This window comes from Etheostoma spectabile, unplaced genomic scaffold (genome assembly GCF_008692095.1).
Source record: "Etheostoma spectabile isolate EspeVRDwgs_2016 unplaced genomic scaffold, UIUC_Espe_1.0 scaffold340, whole genome shotgun sequence".
In the NCBI taxonomy this organism is placed as follows: domain Eukaryota; kingdom Metazoa; phylum Chordata; class Actinopteri; order Perciformes; family Percidae; genus Etheostoma; species Etheostoma spectabile.
In genome coordinates this window covers 408086-415846 of record NW_022605588.1, presented here as the reverse complement: position 1 = coordinate 415846, position 7761 = coordinate 408086, and the positions used below count along the sequence as shown (strand labels likewise).

General features: G+C 39.4%; 1 long non-coding RNA gene across 1 annotated transcript in view; it reads left to right on the top strand.

Annotated features, from left to right (window-relative positions):
- LOC116686256 (uncharacterized) overlaps positions 1–6479 on the top strand; it is a 12616-nt gene extending 6137 nt beyond the window's left edge. Inside the window, exons 2-3 of the long non-coding RNA XR_004331201.1 lie at positions 5604–5606; positions 6395–6479. This is a non-coding gene — a long non-coding RNA (uncharacterized LOC116686256). The remainder of the gene's footprint in view (positions 1–5603; positions 5607–6394) is intronic.
- Positions 6480–7761: the final 1282 nt, after the last annotated feature.

Sequence of the window (7761 nt, the reverse complement as noted above, 5' to 3'; positions counted from 1 at the left end):
GTTTGGGGTCCCCTGCTGGAGCTGCTGCCCCCGAGACCTGATACCGGATAAGCGGATGAAGATGGATGGATGCAGATGCCTGCAGACATGTGGCCATGTGTCATGGCAGTCCCATATCTACATCAGCTACACGGCTAAAACGACGCTGCGGCTGGTTTTAGTTAGTCTATCTCCTATTTCTGCATTTCCTTGTAATTTGTCACACTGTATTGCTGCGTTTCTGTTTGCCCCCTCTTTCTATCAAACAGACAGAAGGTCTCTTCAACAAACACACAGTACATCTCTGAAGTGGTTACAGAACACAAAGAGGGATTGAGATGATGGGTGGGGCCGGGTGGAGGAGGACAGAGGGAGAAGTGTCAGAGACGGGACAAAGACAACACCATCTGACTGCAGATGATTGTTTCAGTCATCAGTCATGGGTTTGGACCTTCTCTGAAATCTCAGCCGGGATTTTCTCTGGTGACACAGGCAAAGCTTTTATTGAGCAAATTATGATGTTGAATTGGAGCTGATATGATTCTTCCACTTCTCCTTGTCCCAATGATGACCTTATATTTCTAAAGCTTTAAAATAAAAAAAGGAAAATTCACAAAATACATCATAGTACTAAAAGATTATAGACTAAAAAGGTCCACTTGGCCAAATACCTATCTTTTTATTCTGGCTTTTAATTGAGCTTTATCTATCTATTTATGTATCTGTCTATTAATTCATGCATTTTAGCTTGTTCTACCTCTTGATGTACATGTTGGTATACACCAAGTTTGGAGTTTTGCACCCTGGTTATCCATGGGATGCAATAAAAAGTTGCACACTAGATTTCTAAGGACTCAATAAACTAATACAATAAAACCCTTCAGATGTCATGTTCATTAATAAGGAATTAAGCATAAGCTTGCAAACAATGTGTCTGTCATTATTGAAAGTTGCTGTCAGTTCCAGTTTCAGAAGCTCAGAGAGATCTTTGTACTGACACAAAGAATCCCGTTGGGTGAGGCGAAATTAATCAAATTTGTGAATCTATTGCCACTCATTTCTTTTTCATGGTTTACACTGCTTTACCAGCATTTAGTCTGACAGCATTGTTTTATTACCTAACAATTTGATTTTCAAAATAAATCCATTGTTATATTTCACCCCCTACCCCAAATCCACAGCCCCACTATCTACCATTTTTGACCCATTGGCCCCCCATTTGCATTTTAAAAGTGTATCTCTGAGTATAAAGTTGAATCCATTAGATGTTCATGAAATAAAACCCAAATTTGTAATACTATTTATGGTCAGCAAATTTTCTGCAACAGCCATTAAATGTATTTGCATTCTGTAATTACCTCTTACTGCATTACTCCTTATTGCCAGTGGCAGAGTCTGCTGGTCCTGGACTGGCTGAAATTGCTTATCTAGCTTACAAGGAATACAGGAAACAAGCATGCATGTAAATCAACAGCTGTTTTTAATTTGATTTTATTTACTTCAGCTCATAGGGTTATGGTTAGGGATGTTTTATTCTGTAAATGCATAACAAAGCAAACTCTTCTGTGTCATACTTTAAGATATGATGCAACCATTTGCTTCGTGGTGGACTCTAATGTTGTTCAGGGTTGGTTTAAGAATTTTTTGGGCAACAAATTTTTAATGCTTTTTGGAACTTCAATTAGGTACTATATATAATTTTTCCAGATCCATTGCATGTTGCAACATTGCATGTTGAGATTGTATAGTGTACTGTATATTTTCACACACAAAATTGTTATTTAAAAAAATGAAGCCAGTAGGAGCTTCAGTATGTTCAACTCTGAGCTCTCTGGTTGACATTGTATTTACGCTGGTTGTCAACACCACTGTGAGCTGCCATATCAACATCTGATCAACATGTTTGTTGGGTTGTGTCTCTGATAAGACAGATCTTTGTGAATGTCTGACAATGGGCTGAATGCAGGTCCTTGGAGAGACAATACCCTGTAACAACAGTGCGTGGTACACAGGATGTAACATGAGCTGTCACCCTGTCAGGAGCCAGGTAGTCTGCTGAATCTTCCTGAAATACTAGTTCTAACTAACCAGCTCAGTGGGATGACACCGGCTGTCTTTGCCTTATGCCCTCTGCTGTGCTCTTCCCAGGCAGCCTGATTATGTAAGCTGTTATCCAATCGAAGCTTGTCTGGATCGCACAGTCCTCTGCAAGCCTGTGTGTTTGCATAGTGTATAGCCATGAGAGCAGTATAAAGTATAAAGAAACCTGGGTATTTGAAGCGTTATGTAACTAAAAGCCACACGCTGTGCCATCGCAATACCTGCACGTGCCAGCAGCAAATACACTCGTCACTGATGCAGGGCAAGAGACAACCCTCAGTCTAATCTCAGATGTGACAGTTTGGTTACACAAATGATCCAAGGGTGTGGTGTTGACCAAGCTTTATTCAGAAAACCTCCCAGCGGGTTCCCAATCGAGCCCCTCTCATACATGCACTGCAGCCCTGAACTTATCTAGACACTGTAGGAGCTGTATGTGAGAATGCAAAGTCTGTGTTTTGATACAGTATTGCCAGGGAAAATATAGAGCTATAATGTTGTGTTGTTTTCTTTCTTCTCCTTATCTATGTCTTCTTACAAGTAGGTATGACCCCTGATTATTGTTGTAAAGGCACAAGAACAGAGGTAAAGGCCACAATGCACATGGCCCTTTCCACCTCCAGTGAACAAAGGCCCACATTTCTTTCACGTTCTCACCACAAACAAACCATTCCAGTGTTTGATTTTGACTTTAAGCATTAATATAACAACCAATTCTAGATATTTTTAAACGTCAATGAAAAAAATGAAGGAATGTAATTTAACATTTTATATTTAAATCTTTTTTTCTTGTGCACATCCCTGTTTCTGTGTGCATCTAAATAATTGCCAAATCTGCTAATTTGTTGGTGTCAATTCTCACACCCTGTTGGACGCGTTCTTCTGTTGTCTTTACTGTGTAAAGGAAACATGCAGAGGTGTGTTGAGGTTATTAATTGCTGCTGTAGCAAATGGCTGCGTTGAAACCAGCATCAGTGCATGACTACTGTGTTTGACCATGGACAAAGGTTCAGCACTGCAGACTCTGCACCAATAGTTTCTGGGCCAGGCAGAGTCAGGAGGGTTGCTTTTAAAACATATTCCACTACAGATTACTGAATACATGCCCCATTAGATAAGACTCAGTTCTAATGCAATGGATTACTTTTGGAATACTTAATCGTCTTGCTGAGCACATTGGTCTGGGTCTCATGTTTCCATGGCAAAAACACATTACTGACAGTGTCCTGGCTGTGCGTCTCCTCTGCCAATGTCATTTGGCAGGAACATTAAACGTGAACAAATTGTTGCACACTTTATTTCAAATCCGTTTATGGGAAATGCATGCCTCATATAGATTTTAGAGCAAAACATATTTTTTGCAATGTCAATGTAGTGCACATGAATGCAGCGTAATTGCTATCCTGCAATTTTAACTAAAGTGAAAAATAATTTGTATCTGCGACTGTGATTTTGAAATGTAATGGGTTCTTCCTTGGCCCATGCTACACTCTTCCACCAGGATTGATGAAAACCGGACAGTAGTTTTTCTGAAACCCTGTATGATGTCAAGGCTCTCATTTATTATTGCCAGGGCAGCCAATACAGCTGAGAATCCCAGAGCTGCATTCATACAGGACTAACATTATTACACAACCTCTATGTAAAGCAAAATATGGTAGGTAGTTTGTGGAATTTTTACTTGACAAATGACAAAAATGGCAGATTCGCACAGGATTAAGATCACAGTTGACCTCTGCAATTATTACAAATTACAAGATTTCCCCAGTCCTGTGCAAAAAGGGCTTAAAACAGACTAGTTCCTGAGTTCATAGAAATGCCTACTAGTTTCAGGACAGGTTCCTGTGGTAGCAGTGGGATAATATTTGTAGCAGATATGTAGGGTTCTAGGAAGGGAGTCTTTTCTATTTAACCAGCCCTTACAAAAGGATCACTCCCTGGTTCCAACCTTGGTACTCCTAATCTGTCAAGCGTGCGGTGCACTGACAGAAACGAGAATGCACTCCGACCCCTCTAGTTGCCATTGGCAATGTAAACCCGACTGATCCTTCACATTTTAGCATTGATTCTGCTGGTGTTTCTTCAAGAGAATAGCTGGATGATTGCAGTGTACCCGTATTCCTTTAGTCATGAGGTGCAAAAAGGAAGAGCTCATTCTGTGATCAGAGTCACAAAGTGATGGATCAATATGGTTCGAGACACATGTTGCAGCCGAATATGGCTCTTCTGACTCTAAGGCCACTTGCCAGAGCCCCACTTCGTGATAACATGCTCAAATCCCAGGAGATGTTTTTATTCTTCTGGGGAAATGACTTCAATGCCCTGCAATCATTTTTTAGCGTTCACTGTATCCTGTGTGAAATGGACATAAAATAAGAATGAGCAGCTGCTGGCATCAAAAGGTGTCAGTCAGATGGAGCAGGGAGGCTAAAAGAAAAGGACAGCGGATCTTTGCTGCCTTTCTCTCTGGTCTCTGTCAGTTCAGTCAGCTGTGATTTCCATATCAATATTTGAGTGACACTGAATAATTTAGAGGCGTGCAGTGACACAACGGGATGCAAGGCTGAGTGGCGCCCTGCCACCGTGCTCATATTATTTGTGTGTATGTGTGTGTCTGTGCATTCTGAATATATATTTGTAAGTCTACTGACAGAAATTGAAAATGCAATCATGTATGTGAAAGTCTGCGTTGGTAGAATAGGCTTTAAAATGGCCTGCCAAGCAGCCCATTGCTTCCATAAGAGCCGTTCTGAGGCATAAAAGTTCAGTTCAAGGAACATTCAGAGGTAATATTTTAATAACAAACCTTTCATAGTATGACCGATGACATCTGAACCAAACATATTTTCCACATAGTATGTTATATTTTAAGGGTAATTTACTATAGATGTAGCATATGCTTCCTTAGAGCATGTGAAAGGCACATGTGTCTTGTTTTTGTCAGCCTATAGAGAACATATACCAATCTCTTCACCAAAAATTATCTGGTTTGTGTATTTCTCACCCAGGGACAATAAACATACAGCTACTCAATTGATATATTCATATCTATCTCTATAGTGCATTAAGTAGTACAGCTGGTTAAATTAAATGGTGATAGTCTCCTAGACGGGTCTTATAACATTTAAGACATTGTAAAGCTGAATAGTTTATTAAAGTTTGATAATTGGGCTGGTCATGACACATTTATGACAGGTTATGTTGTCTAGGTTAATGTCAAGTTGTCATTAAAGAAGACATTGACAGGTTGTGTCGTAATGTCAAGTTGTCATAGCACAGAGACTGTCTTCATGCCACAGACATCTAAGACAATGCTAACTTTGTATTATAAGTGTCATAATTTACCGAATAACAAAAGTCATGAAGACTCATAATGACTCCTTCATCTTCATGTTTAAGTCATAATAATGACAGCGTCTTTTCAGTCTTATAAACACCTCTTTAAATAAAGTGTTACCTAGTTTAGCATAATATACTGTACATAGTATTCATAGAATGTAAAATATAATACAGCATGGTATCAGATAGTCAAGCATAATGTATTGTAGTGCCAGAACGTCTGCAGAATACCCTGGTAGTGGACGGCTGCTCTTTGCATTCCACTTAGCCACTGTTGACCCAGAGCCTTTGCCCCCGTCTCTGTGAATGATTAGCCATTTATCAGCTCTGTGTGTTGTGACTGGAGGCTTTTGTCACAGCCTTCCTCCATCTGAGTTGCATGGAGACTGTTGCTCTTCTATCCACTTCAGGTACAAGGACAAAAGGGACGATGCACTAATCCGCCCTGGAATATTGTGGCACAGTACAGGGTTTCTTAGTGGAATGCCTGGATTTTGCTTAAAATGAAAATGGAAAGTCAGCATTTTTCAGTTCATTAATTGCTACAATGTCTTAATGCACATGCAGTTTCACATAGCAGGGACTGCTTGTATTTACATGCCCCAGCATTAATTTTAACTCTCAGTACGGCATGTACAAAACTGCTGTATATGAGATTAGATTAATACATCAGAGTTCTTCAACAACATCCATTTTAATGTATGAACAGTAGGTTCAGAGCCATATCAGATATGTGTTAGTCTGGATAAACAAAAGTACATTTCCAGGATTGTATGCCAGGATTTGCCCCCATCCACCCAAGATGATTGTGATTGGTTAAAAGAAAAGCAAACAACCCAGAGGTGTTTTCCCCCCTCCCATCCCAGAATGTAGGTGTGGTGTAGCCAAACCTTCCTCCACAGCGCTGTGGAGATAGGTCTGGCAATGCGAGGCTAACTTTGTTCCAACCTTCCAATCAACACTTGACTCCACCTAGCAGAGCTCAACAGTCCTGCCCCTCCTCCGAGAGACCTTGGGTTCCAGAAGTAAATTTCCCATATATTTTTCCCATTGACATCTGGGAAAAATCTCTATATAAAGAGTTTTAGACCATGCCGTAGGCCAACCAGCTACCACCTACTCATAAACAGACAACATATCATTTAGAGTGAAAAAACAAAGTCAAAGGTACAAGACTGTGTACATGTTTTCACTATGGAGCGAAGGAACTACTTATCCCATAAACCACCTCGCACCACTGAATAAAGAAAGCTAACGTTTGTTTAGGTAACAGCTAATCTGGCTAACCGCTAGCTGAGACAGCATGTAATAACTTTAAAAGACCCTCAAAATAAAACCTGAAAATAACATACAGTATATAACAACTGTTACGTCAGCTGTAGCCTGCTTTTCCCAGTGTCTAGTTTGAGTTAACATTATTTTAGACTGAATCAAGCTGTCAGCTAGCGGTTAGCCAAACTAGTTGTTGACGAAACTAACGTTAGTTTAGCGTTAGCTTCCTCACAAGCATGAGTTCCACCAATCAGAGGCATCACTGTGGGATTGTGGGTAATGAAGTATTTATTCAAGACATTGTGAATAAAAGACATTTATCTTAAAACAAGGTTGGTGCTCCATGAACTTTTGCCATCTACATATATGAGCATAAACAATCGCTCAGTCATATGATAGCTGGTTTTAAGTCTACCTTCGACGGTTACGATTTTATGGTTTGCACTCCCATTGTCAATGGAGAAACTGCATTGTAATTTTACTTCTGGAAAATTAGCCAACTGGCCAACACTGGTGCATTTAGAGAAATGTTGATTAATGTGCATTGTCCTAATCAAATAAATCTACTACTACAATCAATACCAGAAGCCTTACAGGGTGTCAGTCAACCACATCTTTTCTTGAATTAACAAGAGAGTGCAATATATGCTAATTAGTTAATGTCACCACATGTATTCTAATTTTCAATCATCATCATTTTCTAATTGATTATAGGTCAAAATGTTTTTTCTCAACATTTCTCTATTATTTATAATTATACCAAGTGTGAGTGATTAGAAAACAAAGGGAACTGGAAAAGATGAGCAAAATTAATAAATTTGTATGTATATATTTTATATAACTGAAAAACATAGTATTACACAACAAGGTTCTTAATTAAAACATTGCAAACACGTAAGACTTTTGTATTAGCTAAATGGGGATTAGATATTCTGTAGGACTGTATGGGGATTAGATATTCTGTAGGAATGTATGGGGATTAGATATTCAGAAGGCCTATATGGGGATTAGATATTCTGTAGGACTGTATGGGGATTAGATATTCTGTAGGACTGTATGGGGATTAGATAT